Raw genomic sequence first — 26,181 nt, 5'->3', positions numbered from 1 at the left:
GAGACACGGACGTCTTCGAGGAACTCCCGCAGCTCTTCTTGCAGCGTCTGGGAGGCCGGGCTCACTGGCCCCCGGCTATCCTCTGGAGGGGCCTCTGACACAGCCCTACGGCCTACCGAGATGGGCAGGCAAGGGGTGGACCCCCGACGTGGTGCCCGATGGGCCGGTGCCACGTGGCCCGCCTCAAACCCCCGCTCAATTGGGGGCGGCGGAGGGAAAATAGCAGCCCCTGGTGGGTTGGGACAGGGAAATACAGAGGCCGCTCTCTGGGGCTATCCTCTGAGATTGAGGAGGTGACGGCTTCAGGGGCAGCAATGGCATCACGGGAGGTGGAGGGGATAAGGATGGGGTTGGCATCAGGGGCAGGGCAGGGATCAAGAGTAGGGGCAGGGCAGGGGTCAGAAGCGGGGCCTAGGTCCCAGTAGCTAGGAGACTGGGAGGTGGCCCCTTTCGGTCGGGCTCAGGGATCTGGGGAGGTGGGAAGGGGACCCCCAATGATGCCGGGTTCAGGCTCTATGGCCGGTGTAGTAGCCACAGCATCGGGAGGTGGAGAGTCTTCAGTGGGGTCCCCACCTGGGAAGGAGGTCGGTCGCTCCACACCTACAAGGGATACCCCATGAGGCTCGGGTCCCGGCCGCATGGCACTGGCCGTCACCTCAGTAGGCTTAGCAGCCGACAGCCAGGTGCCACCTGCGGTCAAACAGATGGAGGAGCCCAGGGGACCCTCCGAGGTGGGAGCAGAAGCAGCAGTCAGGGGGAGGAAGCACGGGGATAGGGGGGCTGGGGTGAGATCACTTAGATCGAGGCCCGCTGGCAGAGGGTCATCCTCCCCCTGGGAGACCGGAGTCAGACCCAGGGCCTCAATCTCCTCATAAATGGAGGGGAGATGGTCTTCCACCACCCCGGGGTTTTCCCCGCCAGCACCCGAAGCGACGGTCACCTCAGGGCTCACAGAGGCTTCAGATGGTAATGGGGTAGGAGGGGCTCCATCAGGGGCCTTGGAGGGAAGGGACTCCGGTGGAAGGTCGGTACTGCCCTCCGGTGCTGCCACATCTTCCCCAGCCAGAACCAGTGGATGGAACGCACCCGTGGGCAAAGCGGAAGGCTCAGCATTAGTGCCCCCCTTCCTTTTCTTCCGGGGAGCCTCCGCATCGGATGGGAAGAGCGGAGCTCGAGCCTTCCACTTGCCCCGCTTCCCCTGTACTAGTGCCCAGCCCTCCTTGGCATCATCTGGGGGCTGGCTAGCAGGGGTCGGGTCGGGGGGCAGGGGCGATGGCTCAGGGACTAGGGGAGGTAATGGTGGGGCAGCACAAGGGAGGGAAGATTCTCCCTGAGACAGGCCCTCTCCTATGCCCGGCAATATCCCCACCGCACCCTCCTCCACAGGCCCCGCCAGATTGCAAGCAGAGGAGGCGGGGCTCTCCCGCTCATCTGGGCATGCTGGGGGAAGGTGCCCCGTGGGCCCAAGCGGGAGTGGTGGTGGGCCAGGAAGGAGGAAGGGCAGCTCCTGGCACTGGGAGCGACAGCAATGATGGGGCTGGCACCCTGCCGGGGCTTTGGGGTCCCAGCTGCCCCTCTTTGCTGGGCCAGGAGGCAGTCCCTCTGGACATGCTCCATTGCCCGGCAGAGGTAGCACCGGGCCTCCCTCATAGAATAATGCACCCAGTAGGGGACCAAGAATGACCCCTTGAGCACCTCTCCATCATGCACTGCCGGCGGCAATTGAAGCTGCACTTGCCAGCAGAACGAGAGAATATGACAGGGATCGGGGTCTTTGCAGCCAAGTGGGAGAGGGCTCACAACAGAAATGGGTTTCCCCAGGGTAGAGAGGACAGGTAATAGTGCGGCATTGGGAAGGAAGGAAGGGACGGAGGTCAGGACCAGTCGGACGCCCAGGTCTTCCAGTCGGACGCCCAGGTCTTCCACCCCCACCAGCCTTTTTCCGGTGCCTACTGGGCGGCGGCGGGACGACGAACACCCCCCCACACACACCGCCTTCCTGGGCGGCAGCCTCTGATGCTAAGAACACAACCTTTCCGTACATTTTGGAGGTCACCACAATGGCCATGGGCCCCACCACCCTCATCAACGCCCGCACATAGGTCTCCACATGGGGCGAGGCAGGCACTAGGAGGACACCATGCTTCCTGATCAAGGTGGGGAAGGGGCCCCGGCCGCTATAGATGGTAGCGGAGGCGATGGGTGGGAGAAATGATGTAGTGACAGGCGGGGAGCTGCCACCACCTGGGTGTACGTCCTGGGGGCCAATGGAGGGGCACCTGCAGAGCTGGTGGAGGGAACAGCGGGGAGGGACACTGTGGCCGGTGGTGGGGCTGTGGCAGTGGGGGCAGCCCCGGCCATGGAGGGCTTGGTCTTTTTAGCGGGGCCCTTACCCTTCTTTTTACCCTGACTCATCCCACCGGCTGAGGGGGCTTCCCCAGAGTCGGAGGGGGCAAGGGACGTGGCAGCAGCGGAGGTCATCCCAGTGTCCGCCGGTGCCACAGCGGTGGCAGTAGCAAGTGGTTTGGCTGCGGCAGTGGAGGTAGAGGCTCGGGGGGGTGGGTGGGTGATGGGGCAGCAGGTGGGGGAGAGGTAGTGGGGTCTGCCGAAGGGGCTCCACTCACCGTGTCTCCTGCCATAAGAAGCAGGAAGGGAGGGGGAAAAATACCAGAGAGAGGAGGGGAAGAGGAAGCAGGTTGACCACTCCTCCCTGCTAGGCTGCAGGCAGGGGAGGAGGGTTCCAAAAGGGGTGGGGGCAATCAAGGGCTAAGGGTCAGTCACCGACACGGGGTGGGAGTCCGGCTCCTCTAGCTGCACTAGGGGAGGGAGGAATACAACAGCATGGGGGGGGTGCAGCAAAAAAGGGGTTCAAACTAAAATGGGGAGAGGCACAAGCACATGGGAGGGAGCATGGCTGCACTGAGCAAGGGGCTAACCAGGGCAGGGGGACCACGGGGCGGGGGGGAAAACTAGGCTGGAGGTAGTTCAGGGAAGGAGGTAGCTTCAGAGGCTGGGGCAGGGAAAACAAACAAAAGCTGAAGAGAGAAAGGGCAGGGCAGGCAAACAAACTGAAGCTAGTAAGGGGGAGCTGGGGCAAAGGGGGGGCAAAAGGCTGCAAGGGGCAAATGGGGCAGTTAGGAAGGGGCAAAGCTGTGCGTGTGGGGGTCAGTCCAAGGGCAGGGCATATGCATCCACGTGCGCTTGCACAAAAGCAGCTGACTGCTGCTTCTGGCCCAAATGGTGGTGAAAGGGCATGGCAAGCCAGGTGAGCAGCTGAGTCCCAGAGGCAGGAGCTGAAAGCAGATGGTAAGTGTCCACTGGGGGTGGTGGAGGGGGCAGCGATGGTGGTGGTGTTGGAGGTAAGGGGGGGGACACACAGATGGACTGGGGGCAGACTCCACACCACACCCCGTGTCCCCACAAACACAGTTAAAACCCCCACCACAAGAGCACAGTTCAAAAGTTACTCAGTCTTAAGGCCCCCTCCACAGTGGTCTGCAGAGTCCCTATGCGCTCCCACAGCAGCAGATGGTTCTCTTCTCCTCCTCCTCTGGGTTCCAGCAGCTCCTCATCAGCAAACACAGCAGCAGCTCCAGTAGCAGTCTGGTGGCCAGGCAGGCAGAAATGACCCCTCACAGGTGATGGTGGTGTCCGCAGCAGCAACTGCCAGGGCTGAGGTCCCTCACTCCCTTCCTCTGGGGAGTGGGCCAACAGGCCCCTCCAAGGGGCTGTTGCTAGAGTAGCAGTAACCAGGGGGGTCCTACAGTTAGCCAGGAACCAGGTAGCCAGGGACGGTCTGGCCCAGCCAAGGGAGCAGCTGTCTCCCTCTAGGCCAGTTAGGTACAGCAGAGTAGCAATTATACTAGCCACTGGCTTAGTAGTTTTCTGTTCCCTGACTGACCAGGGCAGGGGCTGCTCCAGGCTAATGAGAACACCTGATGCCAATTAACCTGCAAAGAGTCAGGTGAGGCCATTAAGTTAATGTGAACACCTGACTCTAATTAAGGCCCTTCTGATACTATAAAAGGGCTCACTGCAGTCAGACTGAAAGGAGCTAAGGGAGAGGAAGTGTGGTTGAAAGGCTGAGTAATGAAGACATCCTCAAGCTATCAATAAGGGAACCCTCAGGTAAGAATGAAAAAGAGAAAAGTAGGAGAGCTGTGGGGATTAGCCCTTGCTCAGTGTGCCCATGCTCCCTCTCATGTGCTTGTGCCTCTCTCCATTTTAGTCTGAACCCCTTTTTTGCTGCTACCTGCCCCCAATGCTGTTGTATTCCACCCTCCCCTAGTGCAACAAAAACTATTAGGGGGCTGGAACACATGAGTTATGAGGAGAGGCTGAGGGAACTGGGGATGGTTAGTCTATGGAAGGGAAGAATGAGGGGGGATTTGATAGCTGTTTTCAACTACCTGAAAGGGGGTTCCAAAGAGGATGGCTCTAGACTGTTCTCAGTGGTAGCAGATGACAGAACAAGGAATAATGGTCTCAAGTTGCAGTGGGGGAGATTTAGGTTGGATATTAGGAAAAACTCTTTCACTAGGAGGGTGGTGAAGCCCTGGAATGGATTACCTAGGCAGGTGGTGGAATCTCCTTCCTTAGAGGTTCTCAAGGTCAGGCTTGACAAAGCCCTGGCTGGGATGATTTAGTTGGGGATTGGCCCTGCTTTGAGCAGGGGGCTGGACTAGATAACCTCCTGAGGTCCCTTCTAACCCTGATTTTATGACTGTACTAGTGTGTTTCCCTTGCATACCTTTATAAGCTGTTGAGCATTACTTATTTATTGCATCATTATTCTGTGCCCCAGTTTATCAATTGACTTTGACCATCTGCCTTAAGAAGGGCTTTCCTAACATATTGAGCTGGAAAAAAGACTGAAGTCTGTCTCCATCTAGTGCCTTTTTCCTGTATCCATTGCAATAGCAGCTGCATGTGGCACCTCAGCTCCATTCACAAGAACAGGCAGGAAATTTCCTTCAACTGTTAACCAACAGAAGCTCTTTTGTAATGACTAGTTCAACATTCTACCTCTCAGATACAGCAGATACTTTTACAATACATTTGAATTTCTTGGGTTTCTAGTCATCTCACTCAGAACACATGTTATGCACAAACTTTTTATTGACATGCACACTTGTTTTTGGGAAAGTTCAACACCACTTTCATGATAGAGGACAATGTGTATTTACCTTAGACCCATGGAGGAACAGCTAGTGTTTGAACTACTTTTAATTATGAATTTTTATTTCTAGTGTTGCCAACTCATGAATTTATTATGGCAATTTTGGCCCAGAGGCAGGCAGTGTGGGGTTTAAACAAATGGCTCTAGTGTTACACAATTTCAGACTCACCAAAGTGAAAAACCCTCTTAAGGCTGCTTCTCCACTTTTGCCTATTCTATATAAGTTCTTATTTTGCCCTCTTCACTGTGGTATGACTTTCTTCCAGTACTACATTAAGCAACATAAGCCATCTATGACAGATGTTAGTCCTCAGTCATCCTCCTCCCAGGGAAGAATTACTTACACTGTGCAGTGGTGGTTTGGGGTCCCCACCCCACACGGGGAGCTATTCATACACACATGCTTCTGACACAAACGTAACAGCCAGGTCATAGAAACATGCCTGCAGCTTGGAGCCAAAGGCAGTGAGGCATATGATAGCTCTTAGCTCCTGAAGAAGTTTCTTCTTGAAGTATAGCCAATCACCGCTATTACAGGAAACAAGCAGAGCTCTCCACTACCCCTCAGGGATTGACCAAAGTTTTTGGGTGGGGAGGAGGTGAGAGAAAACTGAGCACCCAGTACTATCTGCAGAAGGTGGGAGGGGAGAGGATGAAGCAGAAAGAGCCAAGCAGCTCAGGTTAGCTCTGTACTCCCTTTCTTCATGTGGAAAAATGGGTCTGCGCCTCTCTGTTCCCATAGTCTCTCCATGCAACACCAGGATTGATAAGGAAGAGAAGAGGACTACTTGTCACATTTAAACAAAACGTATGGATACTAAAGGATGGAAACTGACTCCTAATTTAGTCCTGGCAATCAGGAGACCAAAGTGAACCAAGCTCACCACCTCCTAGAATCTAGTGCTATGTTTTTCTTCCCTTAATATACAATCACTTTTCTTTTCACTCTAAGATATGAAGCAAAATTCCATTTTGCAGAGGCTCAGATCTTGCTGTATCAGGAGACAATGTAAGGGAAGATTAATGTGATAATTCAGTTCAGGATATGAATGTCACTTCAACAGAATGAGGCTATTTATTCCAATTATAAGAATGACCAAAGGAGTAACTCCTACAATAGAATACTTTATCTAATTCTCATCCCTTACAGAAACCAGTCGAGAAATTTTTCAGTCCAGTCATTTTGGGGATAAAAAATTATGCATATATGCAGCATACATGAATAATTTGCATATAACGCGTTTCATCATATTTCAAAGTGGTTAAATATCCCCATTTTACAGAGAGGGAAAATAAGAGGCCAGATACCTTATTTTATCACACAGTGAATCAGATTTTAAGATCAGAAGGGATTGCTATGCAGGGTGGATAAAAATCAGTGATTTTTTTTAAACTCTTTATTTAAAATCAGGTTTTTTAATCTTTTTGAGGACAAAACCAATCTAAAGATATCTTTGAGCTATAATGTATCTTAATTAAAACTATCTCATCATGGAATAGGGATTATTAATTCTATAGTATGAGACAATATATTCATGTAATGTTTAAGAAACATTTTGTAAATGAGTTTCAATAGTTCATGGATTAGGGACCTAATCTTACGGCGTTCCAGGGGCTTCTGTATAGATTATTTAGGTTAATCTTTCCATCTACCCAATGGGACTCAGTCTAGAAGATACAATCAGAGATGCTTAGTTTGCAGTTCTCAAACCGTGGACTTGTGTTCCAGAGGTAACATGCTTGTTAACAGCAAAATTGTTTATAAATATAGAGGTGAGAAATAACAGACCAACTCTATTGTCCCTCTGCAAATTTGTGTACACAGTCAATCCTTTACCTCTCTAAAAGTGTAAAGTTTCAAAAAGTTCAATGACTAGAAGATTGTTGGGGGCAGAATAGATCTGGACAAGGAGAAGAAACCTGGCGATAAATGTGAGAAGAAAGGGACATGTGCTTGTTTTGTTAAATTATGTATTTGCTACTGAAGGAAAAAAATGCAGAATACATAATGGTATTGTTTTATTTAACTAAAACAATACCATTTAAATGTCTGTCTGGTGATGTTCTCCAAATACAGCATGGAAAGAAAATCCTCCAAATATTAATGATTAACCTTTGATCTGGAGATCTTTCACCTCCCAAGGACTTCATAAATAGCTGCTTCAATTACCTTTGGTCAATGAAATAACCAAACAATCATTTTTCTGATATAGCTTTAAAACTGAAAAGTTTTCAAAATAAATCGCTGTTTGAAAATGTATAGTGTACCTTCTAAAAATGAAACCTACATCTGAGTTGTGAAGAATATGTATTAAGGTTATAACAACCAACAAGAATGCACTTTTATGTAGAAAATTCCTGATTAAACCAAGTCTGACTAGTGACTTAAATCAATTTGAATCAAATCCACCCTGTCACTAGGCTCAGTTAGCCTGACCTTTTGCTTTGCACAGCCTAGTGAATCTTACCTGTAACTTCTGCATCAAGCTCCTGATTTCTTTTCCAATTATTGCATATTTTTGAGAGATCCTGTCTTGATCTAAGTACTGCAAGCGATGGAGAATCTACCACACCTCTAGGTATATTTGTTTCAAATGTGTACCTTATTTTTAGTCCTGAGTTTATCAACTCTCAGCTTAATAGATTCCATTGTGAGAAGGGATCACTGTAATCATTTACTCTGATCTCCTATATAGTACAGGGCATAGAACTTCCCAAACATAAATCCTGTTACAACTATAGCATCTCTCTTGAAAAGCATCCAATTTTGATTTAAAAATTCCTGGTGAAAGAACCTATCACAGCCTTTGTTAAATTGTTCCACTGGTTAATTACCCTCACCATTAAAAAGTTAAACTTTTATTTCCGTTAAAGGTTTACCTTATTTCCACTCTGAAAGTCTAACTTCAACTTCCAACCATGGATCTTGTCATACCTTTGCCTGTTACAGAAGACCCTACCATCAATTACTCATTATGCCTATTTCTCTGTTAGATAAAGAACCATCTACTTTCAGAAATCTCCTCCCCACAGAGGTACGCAGACACCATGATCAAGTTCTCTTAACATTCTCTTGGATGAACTGAACAGATTGAGCTTCTTAAGTCTCACTGTATGGCATGTTCTCCGGACCTCATTCTTCTGTATTTGTTCTGAACCCATTCAAATTTTTCTACGTTCTTTTTGATGTATGGACACCAGAACCAGATATAGTAATGATCTTGTATAGAAAGGTAATACCACCACCCTAACCCTAGTTAATATTCCCCTGCTTATACAGCCAAGGATTATATTAACCCTCTTAGCTACTGCATTGCACTGGAGCTCATTTTCAATTGGCTAGCTACCGTGACTCAATCCTTTCCAGTGTCAGTGCATTCTAGGATACTCCCTGTGACCTACATTCTTTGTTCCCTCATGGGTTTTTTATTAGAGCCAAATACAAGATCATGCATGTTGCTCAAATCAGCCCACCTTACCAAGTGATCTAGATTGCCTGTACAAGTAACTTGCCCCCATCATTATTTACTTCTCTAACAATTTGTATCATCTGCAAATTTTTCCAACACTGATTTTATATTTTTTCCAGATCATTGATAAAGATATTGAACAGCATTGGGCCAAGACAGATTGCCATAGGATCCCATTAAAAATACTCCCATCAGATGACAATTCACAATTATTACTTGTGCTGTATCAGATAACCTGTTTCTAATCCATTCAATATGGACTTCACTGATTTTTGTAGAGCACTTTTTTTTAATGCCATACAGGAATACGTATATTATGTCAGTTACATTTAACAACCAACCTTGAGATCTGATCAAAAAGCTACATCAAGTTTGATGTCTATTAATGATCCATTAAACCATGCTGAATGGCATTAATTATGCTTCCATTCTTTAATTTTTCCACTGATTCACATATTAGCCTTCCCATTACTTTATGTAGAACTGATGTCAGCTAAGATCTATAGTTACCCAGGTCATTCCATTTACTCTTTTTAAATATTGGGAAAATTAACTTTTTCCCTCCTACTCTTCTGGAATTTCCTCAGTGTTTCAAGATGTTTAAAATAAACAATAGTTGACAAAGCTGCTCTGCAAAGGGTTTTTTTAAAATACTCTTGTGTACAAATTACTCAAGGCAGAAATTATTTTTAAAAAAGGGCTACACATGGCCTTTCTCCACTTCTTATAGAAAAAGGTTTCAGGAGATACAGAATAAGGAGATGATTTATACAAAAGTGGTGACTCATCTGGGGGATTACCTCCTCAAAAGGGCCAAAAGTCAGAATAATTACCTTAGACAGGTTCTATGAAATGGTTTGGTTGGGAAAGTTTTACAATTTGTGTTTACATGACCTTAAAACAAGATTAATGGATAAGCTGCCAGGAGACCATTGGAGGCTGATGAATATGTGGCTAGCAAGTTTGATTCTAAGAAGCATAAGGGAGGCACCTATGTGCTCCCCCCCCCCCATATATGAAAGACAGGTTGCTCACCCCAGAATGGTTTTACCAATCTCATCAGGAAAGAGACCACCTCAGAAGGACCCTAGGAACAGTGGGAAGAAGTGGTGTTACATCTACCAGACCAGGCCATAGCACTAGAACATTATTGGATGGACTGGGCATCCAATAATGAAGTGTTGGATGCCCCTCCAGAACCATGCACAAGTTTATAGAGTTAACTGTGTTTCTGCTTGTCAAGGTTCCTTCCCCACACTGAACTCTAGGGTACAGATGTGGGGACCTGCATGAAAAAAACCCTAAGCTTATTTTTACCAGCTTAGGTTAAAACTTCCCCAAGGTAAAAACTATTTTACCTTTTTTGTCCTTGGACTTTACTGCTGCCACCACCAAGCATCTAACAAATACATAATCGGGAAAGAGCCCACTTGGAAACTTCTTTCCTCCCAAACCCTACACCCCCTTTCCTGGGGAAGGCTTGAAAAAAATCCTCACCAATTTGCATAGGTGAACACAGACCCAAATCCTTGGATCTTAAGAACAGTGAAAAAGCAATCAGGTTCTTAAAAGAAGAATTTTAATAGAAGTAAAAGAATCACCTCTGTAAAATCAGGATGGTAAATACCTTACAGGGTAATCAGATTCAAAACATAGAGAATCCCTCTAGGTAAAACCTTAAGTTACAAAAAGACACAAACAGGAATATACATTCCCTTCAGCACAGCTTTTTATCAGCCATTTAAACAAAACAGAATCTAACACATATCTAGCTAGATTACTTACTAAGTTCTAAGACTCCATTCCTTTTCTGTCCCTGGCAAAAGCATCACACAGTCAGAGCACCTTTGTTTCTCCCTCCTCCAGCTTTGAAAGTATCTTGTCTCCTCATTGGTCATTTTGGTCAGGTGCCAGCGAGGTTATCCTAGCTTCTTAACCCTTTACAGGTGAAAGGGTTTTTCCTCTGGCCAGGAGGGATTTAAAGGTGTTTACCCTTCCCTTTATATTTGACACCTCCCTCCACATGCTGAGAGAGTTACACAGCCATTTTTCCTGAGGCACATGTTGTACAGGATTTGCAGAGTTCACTCAGCCACCTATACACACAGAAACAGTAGATCCCCAAAATGGAGGCAGAAGGCAGAAGTTAAAGGGTAGATATTCCAGGAAGCACTATTCTCGGGAGGGTAAGATATAAGCCTCTGACACAAACTATCAAAATCAGAATAAAAGAATGAGGGACTCAGGCTACACCAATTTTTCCTGAATATTCTAATGAGAGGTGAGGGGCAGGAGAAGAGACCACAAACAACACACATAAGGACGTTTAGTTACTGATTAGCGCAGCCCTTACTTGTTTTGTACCTACAGGGAGAAGATCAGGCATATCTAGACCTGAAGAAGAGCTCTGTGTAAGCTCAGAAGCTTGGCTCTTTCACAACAGAAGTTGATTCAATAAAAGGTATTGCCTCACCCCACCTTGTCTCCCTAGAGATAACTAGGTTATGCATTCAGTTTCCACTAGAAAGTCTTCGATTGCTGACTTCTGTAAAGCACAGGACTAAAGGCATCTTTCATCTGTAGGTTTTGAATAAGAATGGCAACAATTTAGAAAAGAGAGGTCAGGCAGCAGCAAAGATTTACTGATTATCTGAGTTAGCTAATAGGTCTCTCTACAGAGTGATGTGGACTACACCAGCCTCGGGAGAATGAGTCCTGCTTATGCCAACATCCATTCCTATGAACTCCATAGCAAAGGTTCCCAGGATTGCTCAATACCTGTGTCCTCCATATAAGGGTATACAGCAGAAAGAAAGCCAAACTGATACAGGGAAACTGGCCCTTTCTTGGAAAATAAATCTTTTACAAAACAAGAAGTTCACAAATTGCACAGCAGTGCTCAAATTAATATTCACTCAGGTCTTTGACAATTTCAGCTCTGTATTTTGTGTTTTTGCCTCTGTGCAGCCTATCTACAAACTTTAATAATAGAGCTCAGCACAGCTGAATAAAATGGCAGCTTATTCCCCAAGCCATCAAAAATGCAAAACTTGGCAAAGGCAGTAACTAGTCAGCACAACTGAATACAACAAACTTAGTATTACAGCTTAAAAACTACTGAAAGTTAAGAGTGGCAGCTATGATGCAGACCTCTTTCCCCTCATTGCAGTGCACATTCCCTCCAAAGCCTATAAGAGACCTCCCTCTGAAACTTTCAGATGAAAGAAGGCTAAAACAGACAATGTTTAGAATATCTCCGATATAAACATGAACATTTTAATTTTAATTGTGTACACACACTTCAGTAAAAGATGAATTATAGATATTTGCTGAAAATCTGGAAAATACCAGGATTCTAAGGGAATGTCTACACTGCAATTGGAGGTGCAACTGCAGCATATGTAGACACAGATTAAAGCTAGTTTTAATCTATTTAGTTCAGGTATCAATAGCAGTGAAGCCACGGCAGCATAGGCCTCAATCTGGGCTGTATAAAGATCCTGCGTATATAATCACATTCTTTCTTCACCCTGAAATCCATGCTTTGGTGCCTTCGCTGTTATTGATTCCCATACTAGCTTTAATCTAGTTAGCTTGGAATGCAGTCAAACCTCCCATAACTGTGCAGACATATCTTAAAAGTTAAGATTCTTACCAGTTAAAATGAATGTTCTTAACACCATATTTGCTTGATAACAAATGCACTAATTGATGTGGTCAAGCAATTTCAGTTATGACCCTGGGATCTGACGACATAACTTTGCAACAGTAAACAAACAATTTTCCATAAAAAAACATCTAGACAGAATTCCCAACCAGTTCTACTTATCCAATCAAGGAGCTGTCTGGATTAAACAGACATCCTTTCCACTGTATTAAACACAGAAGGGAACCGTATAAAGAGCTGTAATAGTTTAGTACCTCACCCAAGATAGTCAGTGTCAATGGGAAAAAGTGGAGTAGTCAACATCATACATGGGAGGTAAACAAAGCATCCTCCTTTCCCCTTACCAACACAGCCAGCTGCATCATTATTCCAGTCAGGCGACGCAGGAACATTTACTGTTCCCCCAGCTCTTACCAGATACCAAGAAAATGCTCTTTAAGGCTTGACTCTGCTTCCTTTACTCACGCTGAGCAGCATCAGCGATTTCAGCAGAACTGATTGCAAAGTTAGGTTCTACTAAATGTAAAAAGGGTGGCAGAATTGCATTTGTATTTATCTGAGTCAGACATGAAGAATGTCAGACTCAGTCTGATTAAAACAAGTAAATGATCTGGCATACAGTGGTAATGCTGTGCTACTATAATGTTAGGAGTCATATGATTTGGAGCACAACTTTCAGGATACATGGCAGAGCCCATGTGTTTTGCCTGACATTTGAGAAGAGTTAAGGGAGGCTAGCGTACTCCCTTGTATGTTGGAGTTATTTGCATTCACAGCTTCTGTTTCTTCAAGGGGTGAGTTGACTGAAATTTTGTATTTTGTTTTATAGTTTTAAATAATTGGTAGGGCACTAAGTTTGTGCATGGACACTTTTTATAGCTCAGACGAAGAGGGAAAAAACGTTATCCTGAAAAGCCTTCTCCAGACATGAGCCACTGAGAACTCCTATGCCAAGTTGCTCAAAAGATCAAGTAGATATGAGTGGTACATAGTGTAACATCATAAGAAAACACATCACTTATGTACAACATCCAGTAAGGAAAGGACAATAGCTGTAACAATATTGAATTAAACACAACAGTAAATTTATTGTTTAAATGTTTTAAGAGATTATAATTTTAAGCCTTGACACATCAAATTAAACCTAAATCAATACAAAACAGGTTTATTTTTAAAAGAAATGTTAGAATTTAAGTAACAAAATGAAGTCCAATTTAAATCACTTTTTTTTGAAAAAATGTTTATCCACCTTGTTAACGACTGCCACTAGTAACAGGAAATTGCCACCTGTCATTTGCACTTGATGACAAAAAACATCAAGACAACTTTTCATACCATTTACACCATTTAGTAAAGGGGGAATACAGCTGTGTTCCCCATATAATTTGACCTGACTTGTTCTAAAACACACACAGCAACACGTAACATTATGGAAAATATCAGGCAACTTTCAGTATAGAAGAGGAGACAAAATACTGTTAATTTAAAAGTAAATTAAAAAAAATCATTACAGATCCATTAAGTTCTACTTAAAAGAAATGAGAGCGTCCTGCAGAAAAAAAGGATGTGCAATAAGACAGCATCTAAGTACATACTCTAGATTGGAAAATTATACAGGGAAGTTCAGAAATAAATAAGTAAAAGAAAAAAGTTTACCTTTGTGGTATAATGCACACAATTAAATATCCACAAAACATGAAATGCAATCTGGTATTTTTCACATGTTATAACTTTAAGCAGAAGCTAGTACACAGACCTAAATTATAGATTCCATATTGCATTCTCTTAAGACTACATTTCTCTCAGACATGAAACATACTGAACTTGAGTTAAAAAAGGCTAAAGGGCACAGAATAGTGAAAAATACTGAATGGTACATACCAATATTGAATTGGAATTTTACCTCTATATTGAACTTTCTTGTCCTCTTGAAAGCAGTTACCACTAAATACTCTGAGGGTACTTTTTATGCACTCACTCAGCATTTAAAATTCTGAAAAAGCCACTAGCCTACTTGTGCTCCAAATCATATGACTCCTAAAGTTAGTAGAACTGTAGTGCCATTATAGTTAAGGAGAAGTTACACTTTGAAAATTTTCAGAAGTGCTAAAGTTACTTACGAGCCAAAGGCCCACTTTCAAAACTGACTTCAGCATTTGGGATTGTAAATCTCACTGAAAGTCAATAGAACTTGGTCTTGTTTACATACACAAATTGTACTACTTTAACTATATTAGTTTAGTTAAGGAGCACGACCCAATTAGCACAGATAATCATCTCAGCGTAAGAGTGCTTATACCTATATACTGAATTCCTGTACAGCCGGGGTTCCCAAACTTGGTTCGTGGCTTGTTCAGGGTAAGCCCCTGGTGAGCTGAGACACTTTGTTTACCTGAGCATCCACAGGTACGGCCGCTCACAGCTCCCAGTGGCCGTGGTTCGCTGTTCCCAGCCAATGGGAGCTGCAGCACCTACCCTGAACAGGCTGCAAACCAAATTTGGGAACCCCTGCTGTACAGGAAGAGGAATTAGCCATACTGGTATAAGATACCTATACCATTATAACTGCATTCACATGAGTGATAATACCAACACAAAAATATGTTTACACCAATCGATAGGCTCCTTTGGAAATTCTACCTTCTCTTACCTATCTGATATGGGAGTCAGTAGCTTTGCAGGGTCAAAATAAATGTGGTTAAAACTCCAGCACACACATTCTCATCTTGGAAATTTGTAAACAAAGTTTCCACCTACTTGGCTATTTAAATCCAGTAAAGGGGGAGGGGAGAGAAGATTCCCTCACAACCCCACAAAACTCTAACTTAATTTTTTAAGTTCCTTTGAATCCTTAATAAATAAATATGCATGAAATCTCACTAATCAAATGTGTTTAGGTTTTATGCTCTTTAACAGTAGGATATGGGTAAAATCCACAAAGCAACAGTTCCTCTGGCTAAATCAGATTAGAGATACACACAAGGCATAATCCCTATGGCTTGAAATGAATCTTAAAGGGTGTACTACCAAGTGGGGGAAAAAACCCTTGTAAGTTTAATATACTGTGTAAGACCCATCTAGAAACTCAAAAAACCCTCTGCATCAGCTAGCTGGACATCTTTATTCAGTGTCAGCTTTAAGAAACAGACAGATCAATGTTTTAATTGATCAATTTCTGTTTAAGAAATGGCATATAAACCAACAGCACTTATCCTTTTTACTTTCTTAGTTTCACAAGTACCATTAATGATGGTGAAAAATCTGAGAATAAGGTTAATTGGTTAATTTGTACTCCCTCTTGGCAGCTGGATGCCTATGCAGCAATGAAATTAACAGTGGCTATTTAGAAACTATATATATTTTGATAGTGAAATGTAACTTTTTTTAAGTAATTGAATTCCCACCAGATAATTATACAATGTAACATGCCTTTTTAAAAAATTATATTAAAGAACAAGCACCCCACCCACAAATCCTGACGTAAAAAGTAACAGCTAAATTCATGTAAACGGAAGTTAACTGCTAGACACATTTGTAATGATAAATGTTTAGTGATTTTTGAAAGCAACAATAGGTGATTCAGCCAGCTTTCAAAAAAAAATTGGAAACTAAACCCAGACCTTTCACCCTTAGTGTTAAAGAGGTATGAATTCAGAAATTGTAAACATGCGTGACTTATGACTGAGGCAACTTCCTGTTCAAGAGGCATTTTGCTTTCCCCATATAAGGCTGAATCAGGTAGATGGCAAGTATTGTCTTCATACATCTTGTGGATACATAGGGGACCTCTAAAAATGGAAAGGGAGAATGTGGCAGAAGGCCTGGGGATGACCATCTTTTAAAGAGCAGAACTTCAGGCGTTGCTATCCAAGAGGTAAAATGGATATTTTAAAGGGACAGAATGAGAGCAGCCCAGAGAGATCATGGAATGGAATTCAATGGAATGTTGTTGGAAATGATCAATTAAAAGGTTTTTGAGAGACTACTTCCCTGAAGGCATTCTTTAAACATATGCACAAAAAATTAGTTTGTCAAGTTCTTGGTCTCTTGGTATTAACACAACAATTGAAAAATTTAACTTACCCACATGCCTGTAGAACACACGTTCATTTTTTTTGGTAAGAGAAAAAATACTGAGATTGTTTTTAATTGTCATCAATCATGGTGGGGGAAAAAAAACTGTCCATGTATTGGCAAGTTTCCATAACAATTTTGCAAAGTTATTGTTTCACATAATATCCAGAATTTGCTATGTCTGAGGACAGAGAAAAGTGTACATCAAACTACTCCCCATTATGGAAGACAACTCAACCGAAAAGTCTGCGGGGAAAAATTATTAAATATTCTATTCATTTCAATTTGATTTTCTGATGGTAAAAATTCAGTACATTTACTCATTCTTAAAGTTTATATCCAAAATGGTAAGAGGCCTTCTGCAAAGAAAGCAGCAGCAGAAGAAATAAATTTAAGACAGGAAAAAAAAATCAGAAATGGAGACTTCTAGAAAGAACCTAGATTTGTTAATTCATTTTCACTCACTGGTTCTGCAAAGTTAGTGGGAAACAAAAGGAAGTCATTTGACATTTACAAAAGTGACAGCTGATAAAAGAGAACCTCAGAAGTGTTATAGTAAAAATAAAGAGTGCTAAGAGAAGATCTTTTATTGAATGAATGAAGTTAATGTCGAGACCAACAGAAAAATCCACTGAGAATAAAGATTTTGAGAGGAACTTACAGGAAAAGAACCTGGGTATGATAGGATCTTTTAAGGAGAATGGGTATTTGAAATACAAATTTTAACTGGTGGTATGTCAAGACATTTGAACACCGCAATCACCATATGATTAGTACTTTTCCATACTATTAAGGAGGCAGAAACTGTCCAAAACTAAGATAGAGAAGTGACTTTAAATTATGCAATTTTGACAGCTACTGTAGCATATTGGGGGTTTTTAGATTAACAACTAAAGGACAAGTAAGTTTTAGACATTACCCATTCAACCTGTTATTGTCCAAGAAATAACATTTTACAGATGCTGCATATACAAAATGAATTTCCTGACTTGTGACTAAGGTGTCAACCATAAAAATGGATTAAAGTAGTATTCATTTCTTCAAGTATTTCTTCCACAGAAAAGTAAGTTTTCAAATAAGCATAGGTTTGTCATTTTATTACACATCCACCTGAAATTTGGAAGTCAACACATGTTAAACAGCTTTCCAGAAATTTTAAATTATTAAGCAATTTTTTCAAATATGGCTCTGCTGTGAACAAGAAGCCAAAGTCAGCCAATCAGACTGAGGTAATTTATTTAAAGGTGCTATACTTTGTTGGATAATTTAAATGAGGCTTAAAATGGTCTCTACTGCATGGCCAAGGTGCCGTGCTCAGCCCGAAGCAAGAGGGAGCCGAGCATGTGGTCACACATACAAGCTGAGAAGGTCGGAAAGAAATGACAAAAACTACAGTGCTTTTAAACTTGAAGTGGGCTATCACTGAAAAATTTAAGGATTATTTAGTGTACTCTAAATTCAGTAATCTCAGACCACAATCCACTCCAATACCTGGCAACAAATTGCACCAAAGTTAGCCAACACCGCTGGGTGGCCTAACTCACTGAGTTCACTCTTGAAGTACAGTATAAACCTGGAATGTAGAACATCAATACTGACACCCTGTCTAGATTGCCTCTGGAGGAGGCATCAGAAGAAGGCGAGGATCTGGAGAAAGACTTCTGAGTCATTCCTGCAGATGTTGTGCAGACGTGTTTGTGGCTAGAGAATCCAAAGCCCGAGGATGAAGTGACGGTAAAGGATGCAGTACAAAATCTGGTAAAAGGGGAGAGTGCGATAATCTCAGGGTACTCATAGGAGGAGATTCAAACTCTGCAATGAGAAGGTGACATTGGACCTGTCTTAGTGGCAGTCATGAGCCGAACAAGGCCAGACTGGAGATTGGGGCCAGATACCCCCAGTCTAAGAAGCTAGCCAGACAGTGGGAATGACTTATGTTACCCAGAACAGCACTCCACGGTGTAATCAATCCACCCCAAGATAGTGAAGTGTGGTAGTTAGTGGTGCCTGTGTCACTACACCATCAAGTTTATGAAGCCAGGCATGCTCATGGGGGGCATTTTGGAGACAGGAGCACTCGAGGTGATGAAGAGAAACTATTACTGGCCCACAGTGGGTAGTGACGTGCAATCATGGATCAGTCAGTGCAATCTGTGCACCCTAGCCAAGGATGCGTTTCCTCCCAACTGGGCCGCTTTGCCTATACTAATGTGACTGACCCAATGGAGGTCCTAGAGATGGTCCTAGAGATTACACATGGCTAGAGAGGTCTTCAGAGGGGTATGAGAACATACTCGTTCTCACAGATGTGTTCATGATTCACTGTTGCAGTTCCAACTAGAAACCAGACAGCAAGGACAACGGCTGTAACCCTCATAAAACACTGGTTTGTGTGCTATGGTTGTCCAGCATTGTTACACTCAGATCAGGGGAGAATTTTGAATCAGAGGTGATATCTGAATTGTGTAAACTGTATGGCATAGCCAAATGCCTAACGCCCTCCTATCACCTGCAAGGAAACGCTCAGTACAAGAGATTTAACCGGACAATGCATGACATCTAAGAACACTCCCACCTGAAAAGAAGCGAGCCTGCCAGGAACATCTCCCCGAGCTGGTGTTGGCCTACAACAGCCATGTCTGTTCGTTGACAGGTTACGTTCCTTTTTATCTCATGTTTAGGAGGGATCCCAGGGTGCCATTGAATATTCTGGACAGAGGGCCCTGAGGAGGATGAGGTGACCAATTTGGATGACTGGGTCAAAGGTCACCATGACAGGCTGAAGATAGCCTGTGAAGTTGCTCTCACTACAACTGAAAACTAGGAAAAGGACTTAGGATCACAAGTCCAGTGGGGCTCTCATCAGGCCTGGTGACCATGTACTGGCTTGTAACCATAGACACCGAGGGCATAATAAAATACAGGACAAGTGGGAGTCAAATCCCCACATTATAGTTGCTCACTACAATCCCAAGCTACCAGTTTACACTATCCGGCCTGAACGAGGAGGTCCTGAGAGTGTAGTACATAGGGACCAGTTGAAACATTGCACTCTTAGTCCAGTCATGGACCATAGAAGATGTAGATCAGTATGCCCTGAGGAGACTGAAACCAATTGGGGGATGGTTCTAGTCCCATAAACCGAATACAGAGGGGAACAGAGTGGGGCAAACCCTAACAAGAATAGCCAGATCCCTCAAACTGACCCAGTATTACCTGAGGACAGGGAAATAGAAACTGTGGGTAACAAACCACCCATCTTAAGAAGGTCCCAGAGGACTCATAAGGATGTACTTCCTGTTAGACTTAGAACCAATAATCATCTCTATGTAGTGTTTTAATGAATATGGTCATGTATAGTATGAAGTGGATGTGGAATGTTAAACATTCTTTTGATAATTGTTAATGAATTTTTGATATGACGTGGATATGTTGTTACGATGGGGCCAGGATGTATTGGTGTGAATATTGTGGCTCTGGCAGAATTTTAGCAAGTGGGAATGTTGCCCCCTTACTAACATTCAGTGAGGATGTTTTGGTTGGCTAGCTCCCAGTACTAAGAGTCTCAGGGTCCTGATTTCCCATTGACCCTCTGACAGTCCCCAGGGGCAATGGGGAGAGGCCAACGCTCTAGGTCAGCCTGATTGACAGGGCAGGCAAGCTAATCGGGGAGTCAGTATGGGTCCTGTCCTCCATGTGAGCTGGAATTGCCTGAGGCAGAGCTAAGGAGAAAGTAGGGGCCAAAGCAGAGCTGGGCCAGCCAGAGGTGCCCAAAAAGCAGCCTAGGAAGCAGGTCAGAGTTGGGAGCAGAGCTGCAGCCACAGAGCCAGGTGTGCTGAGCAACTGGGGCCAGCCAAGGGGGGACCCTGGGCAAAGGGTTCAGCACAGAAAGACACCCCCAGACAAGGGTCCTTGCAGGCCAGACTGGGAGGGGAATCTTAACCTGATGGGGGCTGACACTGGGAAGAAGGGTCCCACCACCCAAAGCACAGAGGTATGTGGCCACCACCACTGCAAGTATCCAACCCACAGCATCCCTGTAGTACAGCCAGGGCCAGAGACCTACAAGGAACAGACTGAACTACCCTGATATTCCAGAGACACTGTTTGTAATGTTCCCCACCACAGAGCGGGATGATGTTTTCCTTAATTTAAAAAAAAAAAATTGTTGATTAAACAACTTGTATTTGTTTTAAATTGTATGTAATGGTCAGGGAAGTGCCCAGTGCGGAGAGAGTACCCTACAGTGGGGACACCCTAGCCCCTGTCCTAGGTGACCACAGCAGGGTTGGGGGGGTTGAGCCCTCTACGAATCCTGGACCCAGCCTTGTCGGGGTTACAAGGACCCTGCCAGACAGGAGAGTGGAAGGGGAGTCCTCTGGGAAAAGGAAGTGGGAGCAAGGACTCAGATCCTTTCCTGGCTTCTGCACGATCCTGGTGAAGTGGGCTAGCGAAAGTTCCCCACAAAGCAGAACCATTCCCCGGCTTACATTTATACTACCCCCATTTTAAAATATAAATCTCAAACTACAACAGATCACTTACATTTTTAAACTATTTTAGAAATTATATCAAGACATCAGGTAGACAGTAATGCATAACTAACATTGAAGCATGAAACCATTTATATTTCACATTTTTATTCATTTTTGCCATACTTGCTAGTTTTCTTTTATTTAAAAAAAGATTACTCGTCATAAATGGCATTAACACTACTACATTAGACCACAGAAATGCACTTCAACAAATTCAGCATTACAACTTTACTACAGGATCAAACCAAAGGGGAACTACAAAGAAATGTCCACATAACTCTTGGAAAGGGAACTTTTTCCACCAGCTGATTTATTTCAGTCTTGTGACAAAGCTCAACTAGTCACAACAGAATGTATAACACAACTAACCAGCAGTTATATTTTACAAGTCACTTACAGTTCAAGATTTATTTACTGTAAATTAAGTTTGATTCACTAAGGAGTGGTCTACACTAAAATAAGATCAAACCAGCTATATCACTCCAGGGTATGAAAAATCCACATTGCTGGGCAACACTATCACTAGAATTAAAGGCAACAATGCTTTTCCCACTAGCATATTCCCACCTTCTTCTCAAATCTTCTACACGAAAGTACCCACTTCAGTAGTTTGTGATCAAGTCAAAGACATTATGCCACTAATCTTTCCTTGTAAGCACTACTATGCATCTTGTCCAATCTAGAATGTCAGACCAAATTAAAAATGTCATCTTTCATAAAAAACTGAGACCAAGTATTAATGTTCAACACAAAAAATTCTCAATCTACATTTTGCTTGTACATAAATTTGTGATACATTTATAGAAGAAAATCTCAAAGGATTTGTCAGAATATTGCCCTTATACATGGGTTTCATAGCTTAGTTCATGAAGTTAAGATGTTACATAATTTAAAATACAGTACAAGTATCTTTTCAGTGATTTACATAATTAATATATATTCAGGAAAGTAACATAATTGAAGTCAAATGAATGTGTAACAAACAAAAGGTTTGCAATCAAGAACATTAAATCTACTACAAAAGGTTGGCTTGCAATGCATGTGTACAACCATAGAGTGTGGCAAGGAAGTTTAACTTCAAAATAGACAGATTCTATACAAAAGTTTACATAATTTCAGCTGAATCACATAATTGAGCAGTCACTGTCCACATGGATTAAGCCCAACATTTAGGTTCCAATTTAACAAATCCCAAAAGTAAAATAGTTCCAGTGATTTTTTTTTTTAAAACTAATTTTGCTTAAAGTTAAGGGTTCCCTAGGAGGGCCATGAACTAACACGCTATTACCATTTTGTGAGTGCATGAAAATCAGAAAATGAAACTGATCAGTCTAGTTTCATTGTCCATATAAATAAACTACATAAACAATTAAAAGCTAGATTGCTAAAATATAGTTTTAAAATCTCACATTGAGACACAAGAGGATTTATATATTTTATACTGTAAGTATACTTTAATTATCTTCCTAAAGGTTTTGCTCTTTGGTACACTCCAGAGCCAAGACTTAATTCCATTTAACAACAATTAAGAAGTTTTTCATTAATAGGGTATTAGACTGGAAGCTTAATAAAAAAAGACAACTCCCTATCTTAATAAAAACGACAGAAGGAAGTATACAATCCACTGGATTTGACACTAGTTTAAATGAGGAATTAGAGTTTGGGACCCTTTTGCAAACAAGATCCGGAGAACTCAATATAATCCTTAACTACTTTCCACCACCCTCTTGGGTCATCACTTTGATCTGATTCTCTCAGACCCAATCCAAATCTCTTTATCAATCCTCAATGGCTCTTGCTCAATTGCTCCCAGCTCTGACCTAAGGGAAAAACAAACCATTTAAAAAACATTTAATTCTTACTGCTGTGATCCTCTGCCAGCATTAATCTGCTAGGACACAAACACCACTTTTCTTCACGAGCAACAACACTTAGAGAACGATTGTGTACCAAGGCCAACAGGACAAGTAGACTAATGTCTCAGACAACTGTGGAATTAATTTTTTTTTAATCTTGCTACTTTATTCAGGCCATTGAAAGGTGAAAGTATGGGCAAGTGTGGACACATTTTTAAAAAGTAGTTAAATACATTATACAGTACCCAGAACCACTATGAACCCAAAGAAAATTATTTCATACCTACAACCCTAAGTAAACAGCTTTTCATTTTAATTCTGCATTTGATCTTTCCTTTTGACCCCTAACTTGCTAAAAAAAATATGCTGCTTCCTATCTGAAGTTTCATATAAATTCTCTTCTGTCTAGAGAAAATGTGACAAATTTAGTTTAATCTGAAACTATCTTCAGAGACAGGAGTTAGAACATTTCCCAGAATACCATATTCTCAAAAATAGCTTGGTCTTGATTAAATAGATTGAGCTCCTTGTGTGTCTCATTATAGGATGTTTTGCAATCCTTCAGTCATTCTTGTGGCTCTGACTCTCCCCAAGTTTTCAAGCTCCCTCTTGGATTGACAGGAGACTTGGACAGTGTTCCAGAAGCAGTTGCACCAGTGCCAAATACAGAGGTAGTATAACCTACCATGCACAACACTCAATATAAGTGAATGGGCATGGATACCACCCTCTTGCACTCTTCAATACAGGATTGAGACATACTGGCATGGCTGCGTATGAGGGCGCATTTTTCTATAGATACATACCATTTGTATCTACAGATGAATGGATTTCAGTCTTAGCTCTTTCACAAGCACTAAGGGCTAGACTGACAAAGGGATTTAGGCTTTGCAACACACAGCATTGCACCACCTAATGTTTTAAGGTTAAGTAGATTTAGAAAGTTTAATTAAAACCTTGGAGGTAAGGGGGTGGAGGATCCTCTGCTATCCCACCCTAATCCCAAAGCTGTGTTCTCTCCTCTTGACTTCCTTGAACAGTTGCTATCTAACAGCACTCCAGTTTCTGCACTGGCCATGGACATTTTGGTATGTACATCCCTCCCACTAGCAAGGACTGGTGATGTGTCTTTATTCTCTACCTCTGCTCTTGAATTCAGCAGCTCCACTAGGAAAAACAGTCAATCCCTGGGTCAGTATTACTTTCTAGTTAGTAGAAGTAAAATCAGCTAAGCTTCTTAGGCAGAAGAATACACATCTGCAATGCAGCATCCCCCCATGACTATGACAATTAATTTGTCAGAATTTAAATAAAAAAATAAAGTCCTAGGTCTAAAAAAGGAAAATAAAGAAATCTATGAATGCCATAAGCCCTATGACAATCTTAATTCTCTCAGTCATGTATGAAAGGATGTATGGCAGCTGGTGGCAGAAGAGCCTACAATCAGCTAAGCCTCAATTTCCTCTAAGGAAGAGCTCACAAGCTGCAAAGGTTTGGGGAAGCTGAATGAGAAGTAAAGGCAGGCCAAGCAACTAGAAAATTCAAGGGGAAAAAAGATAACTGGAAGGACAGATAAGGGTGGTAATCTTCAAACAATCTAAGATCTAGAGAAAAACAGAATGGTACAACTCACAATTCCACCTCCTTTCTTTCCATTCATTTCCAGGTGTCTGTCAGATGACATACTAGACAGAAAATAGAGGGCTATATTTACTATGTGTGTATCATGCATAGCAGAATGGGACTCTGATTGCACTTAGGGACTCCAACCACATTACAATTGCAATCCTCCAACACACTTTCCTCTTTTAGTCCTTAAGAGGTCTCAACCTGTCAGTGCCCAAGTGCAAACATCGCCTCCTATTACCTTGACAACGTAATCTTATTAGTGCCAGAATATATACCCCAGCCAACTACCTACGACCCTTTCGATCAACCAGTCAGTTTACATTCTCTATTACCAAAGCCAAGTTCAAAGAACTCATGAAAGAAAAAACTCCTTTACATTAAGTACCCACATCAATATTTTAAAATATTTGAGAAAGTTCCAAAGCAGTCTAAATAAATATTTATATCTTAAAAAGAGTTGTCAATTTACAACTCTATAACAATGTTTTGAAAATGGAAAGTTTGAAAGATAGGAAGCTTGTTCCACAAACAAATTTAACCCCAACCCTGTAACACACACCCTATTCACCACAAATCTCTTTATTCCCAAACCTTCCCTTAACCATTAAGAACCACCTTTTATCAACTGAAGGCTCTCCTCTAGTTCACACAAACATTACAGCCTCACCTCCTATCCATATGCAGTCCAGACACACTACTCTCTCCCCTGTATTATTCCACTACAACAGAGAGAATCCAAATCTAATTCATCCACTTTATATAAAGATTAAATTGACATTGCCTCTATTGCCATAGGCTTAGAAGATCCTAGCCTACAGGAACAGGCTTCACGTGCACCCACTCACTATATGGAAGTTGGCTGGTACAATTACATCTGCAAAATCATCTAAACATATTACTTGCATTCCTTATTATTTGTAGTACGATAGTGCCTACAACATCCCGGCACTGTCAACACACATGCACATGAAGCCAGTCCCAGCTCTAGTGAGTTTACAGTCTAAGGCCCCAATCCTGCAAACACACCAGTGAGACTAACCACAGGCTTAAAGAAAGTAGTAAATATTTGAAGGATCAGAGCCTAAGACAATACATGAAGCATGGTAGAAAATTACAATCAGAATATGTACATTATATAAACTGGATTTTAGTTAGAGGAATATACATCAGTTACAACTGATTATGCTGTACGGGGAGACTTTGGCAAACCAGTAAAGTGCCTGACACCACTATTGCTTATTGCTAAAATTAGTCAAGTCAGCAGGCTGTAGATTGGTCATGCAGCAGCCTTAGCATAACCAAGGCAGGAGGGGAGGGGGTTTTGGGTGCCACAGACAAGGCAGCTTGACCCCAAGGCAGGCCTTCCTGCTAAGAATGTTGAAATTGCCGATATATGTATTTTAGAAAAACAGGAAGCTTGTCTATAATGTACCCTGAGGAATGTGTCTGTCAGGGTCGCAAGGCATGGACACTGGAGAAAAAAAAGGAACCTGTTAATTGATGATCATAAGGAAACCTCTTGCTTGACCTTTAAAAACTGCTTGCTTTGCAAGTTTTCTTTAAGGGATATATCACTGTATTACTAATGTATAAATAAGTGGGGGGAGTTTGAGGTAGCTGGATTTCTCAGAAGGGGCTCTTCAGGGACTCTCCCTCTGGATGCATCTTGTGTTCCCCATCAGCAGACGGGCTGCTGCTGTGCCACTCGAGAGCCACACTCAGCTTTGGTAATTATCGAGGGTTGGGGTGTTTTTACTAATCTGTTGTGGAC

At 42.7% G+C, this 26,181-nt stretch overlaps 2 protein-coding genes across 10 annotated transcripts in view; one reads left to right on the top strand and one right to left on the bottom strand.

The window, feature by feature from the left end:
* Nucleotides 1–26,181, bottom strand: part of CLCN3 (chloride voltage-gated channel 3) — a 133,975-nt gene that overhangs the window by 100,398 nt on the left and 7,396 nt on the right. The gene's annotated exons all lie outside the window — the stretch shown is intronic.
* The window catches only part of NEK1 (NIMA related kinase 1), a 189,364-nt gene continuing 167,234 nt past the window's right edge, over nucleotides 4,052–26,181 (top strand). For 4 of the 7 annotated variants that reach the window (XM_073341591.1, XM_073341586.1, XM_073341589.1 and 1 more), the window contains exons 1-2: nucleotides 4,052–4,128; nucleotides 11,020–11,110. The gene's annotated coding sequence lies outside the window, so the exon portion shown is untranslated. The remainder of the gene's footprint in view (nucleotides 4,129–11,019; nucleotides 11,111–26,181) is intronic. The other 3 variants (XM_073341585.1, XM_073341587.1, XM_073341592.1) reach the window with 3 other exon arrangements.

The sequence above is a fragment of the Lepidochelys kempii genome, chromosome 4 (assembly GCF_965140265.1).
Source record: "Lepidochelys kempii isolate rLepKem1 chromosome 4, rLepKem1.hap2, whole genome shotgun sequence".
Taxonomy (NCBI): Eukaryota; Metazoa; Chordata; order Testudines; family Cheloniidae; genus Lepidochelys; species Lepidochelys kempii.
Note: the sequence above shows the minus strand (reverse complement) of the source record. Positions and strands in the feature narration are given on the sequence as shown.